The sequence below is a fragment of the Anastrepha obliqua genome, unplaced genomic scaffold, assembly GCF_027943255.1.
Source record: "Anastrepha obliqua isolate idAnaObli1 unplaced genomic scaffold, idAnaObli1_1.0 ptg000071l, whole genome shotgun sequence".
Classification (NCBI taxonomy): Eukaryota; Metazoa; Arthropoda; class Insecta; order Diptera; family Tephritidae; genus Anastrepha; species Anastrepha obliqua.
In genome coordinates, this window is record NW_026562208.1 from 157,501 (window position 1) to 163,128 (window position 5,628).

General features: G+C 37.0%; 1 non-coding gene and 2 pseudogenes across 1 annotated transcript in view; all 3 read left to right on the forward strand.

Annotated features, from left to right (window-relative positions):
- The window catches only part of LOC129251785 (small subunit ribosomal RNA), a 1,991-nt gene extending 1,690 nt beyond the window's left edge, over positions 1-301 (forward strand). The window contains exon 1 of the ribosomal RNA XR_008583110.1: positions 1-301. This exon is cut by the window's left edge and continues 1,690 nt beyond it. This is a non-coding gene — a ribosomal RNA (small subunit ribosomal RNA).
- Positions 302-888: 587 nt separating this feature from the next.
- LOC129251768 (5.8S ribosomal RNA) lies at positions 889-1,069 on the forward strand (annotated as a pseudogene).
- A 442-nt stretch (positions 1,070-1,511) lies between these two features.
- On the forward strand, positions 1,512-4,391 carry LOC129251798 (large subunit ribosomal RNA; annotated as a pseudogene).
- Positions 4,392-5,628: the final 1,237 nt, after the last annotated feature.

Genomic DNA, 5,628 nt, shown 5'->3' on the forward strand with positions numbered 1-5,628 from the left:
GAGAGGTCCGGGTAAACCGCTGAACCACTTTCATGCTTGGGATTGTGAACTGAAACTGTTCACATGAACTTGGAATTCCCAGTAAGTGCGAGTTATTAACTCGCATTGATTAAGTCCCTGCCCTTTGTACATACCGCCCGTCGCTACTACCGATTGAATTATTTAGTGAGGTCTCCGGACGTGATCACTGTGACGCCTCGTGTGTCACGGTTGTTTCGCAAAAGTTGACCGAACTTGATTATTTAGAGGAAGTAAAAGTCGTAACAAGGTTTCCGTAGGTGAACCTGCGGAAGGATCATTATTGTGTTCCATATCCGTAAGAAAAACAAACAAACAAACAAACAAACAAACAGACAAGCAAACAAACGAACAAAAAGAAAAAAAAAAAAAAAAAAAAAGAAAAAAAATTTATATAATTATTTTGAATCCATAATTCTTTTTATTCTTTTTCATTCAATTTGTGATCCATCAATTATATCATATTAAATATAATATATGATGGTACATTTTGTAATGTTTTTTCTTATTTTTTTCTTTTAAAAACCTTTAAACATGAAAATAAAAAGTTGTACTTATTATTCATTTGATTGAATGATAAGTTAATTTGTTCACAATAACAAAAGTGGTATATATTTATTATATTATTATATATACATAAAATGATTAAAAAAATACAAAATAATTGAATCATAATAAATACCACCACTGTATTATTGTTGAACTAAGACATTCGCAACTTAATAAAAATGTTTAGAGTTAAATATATTTGATATATATTATTGAAAGAAAATCAATTTATATATTATTAATATTATTTAATTTTACTCTTTCAATTAATATATGCAAAAAAAAATTGACATTTGTTATAAATAAAAATAAATAAAAAAATACTCTAAGCGGTGGATCACTTGGCTCATGGGTCGATGAAGAACGCAGCAAACTGTGCGTCATCGTGTGAACTGCAGGACACATGAACATCGACATTTTGAACGCATATCGCAGTCCATGCTGTTATGTACATTAAATTCAATTTTAAAGTACTGCTTGGACTACATATGGTTGAGGGTTGTAAGACTATGCTAAATAAGTTGCTTATTCTTTTATAAAAATAATTGAATTTAAGCAAATGTGTATATTATTGGATTTTAAATAATTCATAATATTAATAGCAAAAAAAATAAAGATATATAATGAATTTTATTTATTATATATTCTTTAAAAAAAAAAACCTCTCAAATAAAATGAAATGATGAAAATATTGAATCTAAGTATTCTTTACAAAAAATTTTCATATTATTTATATATATATATAAAATAATAATTTATATATGTAATTAAAAGGAGGAATGTCTAGCATAAAAATTAAATTTTTTATTCTAGGATTGCCTCATTTTACATTATTATTATTTTTATATATTTACAATATATAAAAGGAGAAAAGAAAAATAGAGATGAAAAGATGATATAATTTTTTTATTAAATTGTGAGAAGATAAAAAAAGAATATTAAAACAACCTCAACTCATATGGGATTACCCCCTGAATTTAAGCATATTAATGAGGGGAGGAAAAGAAACTAACAAGGATTTTCTTAGTAGCGGCGAGCGAAAAGAAAATAGTTCAGCACTAAGTCACTTTGTCTATATGTCAAATGTGAGATGCAGTGTATGGAATATCTTAATATCTAGTATGAGAAATTAACGATTTAAGTCCTTCTTAAATGAGGCCATTTACCCATAGAGGGTGCCAGGCCCGTATAACGTTAATGATTACTAGAAAGATATTTCCAAAGAGTCGTGTTGCTTGATAGTGCAGCACTAAGTGGGTGGTAAACTCCATCTAAAACTAAATATAACCATGAGACCGATAGTAAACAAGTACCGTGAGGGAAAGTTGAAAAGAACTCTGAATAGAGAGTTAAATAGTACGTGAAACTGCTTAGAGGTTAAGCCCGATGAACCTGAATATCCATTATGAAAAATTCATCATTAAATAATTAAAAAAATAATGTGCATTTTTTTCATATAAGGACATTGTAATCTATTAACATAATAAAGTATTTATCAAAAGATCATTGGTGATATTAAGTTTATTTAAATTAATTTGCTTTTTAAGCATATTAACATAAAATAAATACTAATGATTTGATAAAGTGTTGATAGATTTTATTATATATAATGCTAAAATTCATTTTTTGAATTTTACAAAAAATTTAATATCTATGATATTAATATTTATTTGTATGCATTTATATGATTAACAATGCGAAAGATTCAGGATACCTTCGGGACCCGTCTTGAAACACGGACCAAGGAGTCTAACATATGTGCAAGTCATTGAGTTATATTAAACTTAATGGCATAATTAACTTAACTTAAATATAATGGGATTAATTTTTAGTCTATTTTTTAATAAATAGTCAATTAATTCAATCCCGGGGCGTTCCATATAGTTATGTATAATGATAATTTATTATTATTTATACCTCTAACTGGAGCGTACCTTGAGCATATATGCTGTGACCCGAAAGATGGTGAACTATACTTGATCAGGTTGAAGTCAGGGGAAACCCTGATGGAAGACCGAAACAGTTCTGACGTGCAAATCGATTGTCAGAATTGAGTATAGGGGCGAAAGACCAATCGAACCATCTAGTAGCTGGTTCCCTCCGAAGTTTCCCTCAGGATAGCTGGTGCATTTAAAAATTATATAAAATAATCTTATCTGGTAAAGCGAATGATTAGAGGCCTTAGGGTCGAAACGATTTTAACCTATTCTCAAACTTTAAATGGGTAAGAACCTCACCTTTCTTGATATGAAGGTTGAGGTTATGATATAATGTGCCCAGTGGGCCACTTTTGGTAAGCAGAACTGGCGCTGTGGGATGAACCAAACGTAATGTTACGGTGCCTAAATTAACAACTCATGCAGATACCATGAAAGGCGTTGGTTGCTTAAAACAGCAGGACGGTGGACATGGAAGTCGTAATCCGCTAAGGAGTGTGTAACAACTCACCTGCCGAAGCAACTAGCCCTTAAAATGGATGGCGCTTAAGTTGTATACCTATACATTACCGCTAAAGTAGATGATTTATAAAACAATTTCGATTGATTTATAAATTTTGAAACTTTAGTGAGTAGGAGGGTACAATAGTGTGCTTAGAAGTGTTTGGCGTAAGCCTGCATGGAGCCGCTATTGGTACAGATCTTGGTGGTAGTAGCAAATAATCGAATGAGACCTTGGAGGACTGAAGTGGAGAAGGGTTTCGTGTGAACAGTGGTTGATCACGAGTTAGTCGGTCCTAAGTTCAAGGCGAAAGCCGAAAATTTTCAAGTTTTTAATAAAAAAAAATATTAATAAAAATATATTTAAAAATAATTAAAATACTTGAATTATTTTGAACGAAAGGGAATACGGTTCCAATTCCGTAACCTGTTGAGTATCCGTTTGTTATTAAAAATGGGCCTTGTGCTCATCCTGGCAACAGGAACGACCATAAAGAAGCCGTCGAGAGATATCGGAAGAGTTTTCTTTTCTGTTTTATAGTCGTACTACCATGGAAGTCTTTCGAAGAGAGATATGGTAGATGGACTAGAAGAGCATGACATTTACTGTTGTGTCGATATTTTCTCCTCGGACCTTGAAAATTTATGGTGGGGTCACGCAAACTTCTCAACAGGCCGTACCAATATCCGCAGCTGGTCTCCAAGGTGAAGAGTCTCTAGTCGATAGAATAATGTAGGTAAGGGAAGTCGGCAAATTAGATCCGTAACTTCGGGATAAGGATTGGCTCTGAAGATTGAGATAGTCGGGCTTGATTGGGAAGCAATACCATGGTTTATGTACTCGTTCTGGGTAAATAGAGAATTACGATTCTTGTTCCCCGGATAGTAGTTACGTAGCCAATTGTGGAACTTTCTTGCTAAAATTTTTAAGGAATTATATCATTCGATATATATTCCTTTTAAATTATAACGATTATCAATTAACAATCAATTCAGAACTGGCACGGACTTGGGGAATCCGACTGTCTAATTAAAACAAAGCATTGTGATGGCCCTAACGGGTGTTGACACAATGTGATTTCTGCCCAGTGCTCTGAATGTCAAAGTGAAGAAATTCAAGTAAGCGCGGGTAAACGGCGGGAGTAACTATGACTCTCTTAAGGTAGCCAAATGCCTCGTCATCTAATTAGTGACGCGCATGAATGGATTAACGAGATTCCTACTGTCCCTATCTACTATGTCTGCCGTAGGTGCGGGCAGGAAGGGCACAGGAGTGCAGGTTGTGGTAATGCCCCGCATTGTCGCAACTGTGCATTTAAGGGCAAGCCAGCCGGACATCTAATGATGTCCACTGTCTGCCCGGTGTACTGTGCCATTGTTGCCCGTGCGAACGCTAGACATTGATGGTTGAACTATATCAACTGAACTGTCAGGGGTCATATGCCGTGATGTGTGAATTGGGGGCGTGTATGTCGGAGGGGGGCTGCGGCATTGCTTTGCTCCAGGAACCATACTCCACCAATGGGGTGGTGAGAGGCCTTCCTGGGGGCTTCAGGGTCTTTACGGACCTTGGAGTCAAGGCCGCAGTAGCTGTGTGTGAGCCAAGCTACTCTTGTGTAGTAGTTGACTCATCACAGTGGGGAGTATGTGTGTGTGTCGAGGGGGAATTCGGCAGAATGAATGTCGTCAGCTTGTACTGCAAGTCTGACGAGCCTCTAGAGCCCTACTTAAGATACATTGATGCGGTGCTACTACTTGAGAGTAGCATTCCTGCCATCGTGTGTCTTGACGCGAATGCTACCTCCCCGATGTGGTTCAGCAAGGTATCCAGGCATACTGCTGGATATCGGAGCCACACTCGGGGTGAGGTTATGAGCGAGTGGGTTGTGGCGAATAACCTTCTTGTAGCAAACGAACCAAGCGTATGGTATACGTTTGAGGGGCCTAGAGGTGTGAGTGACATTGACGTGACGCTCATGAATGACGCAGCAGCGGGTAGGTTCGAGTGTAAATGGAGTGTTAGGGGGGGTTGGGGAATTAGTGACCATAATTTAATACAAATTATGGTTACTCCCCGTACCCCGCAGTTAGAAGGGGGGAGTCCATTGAGGCGATGGCGTACCTCGTGTACTGACTGGAACCGATATGGACATACTGTTAGGGAAGCGGTATTGGATATACCGCTTAGGGAGTTTGAGGAATTGGGGGTTGACGAGCAAATTGCTCGTCTATATGAATGTGTCTGGGGTGTGAATGACTTATTGTTTAGGAAAGCTAGGGCTGTGAGAATGAAAGGTGTGAAATGGTGGACGAGTGAGTTAAATTCAAAGAGGAGGTCTGTCCGACGCTTGAGGCGTTTGTTTCAACGCGGCAGGCGGACCAATTCGGAGAATCTGTCTCAGCTCAAGTATCAATTTAGCGTAGGGATGAAAGAATATAAGAAGATGCTTGTGAGAGTGAAGGAGGAAGAGTGGAGGAGATTTGTGGGGGAAAATAGGGACGACCCTTGGGGACAGGTCTATAGGATCTGTCGGGGTCGTCGAAATGAGATGGCTAGCTCTCTTCGCGTAGGTGATACTGTATTATCGACGTGGAGAGAGTGTGCCAATGTTCTGTTAGGCGA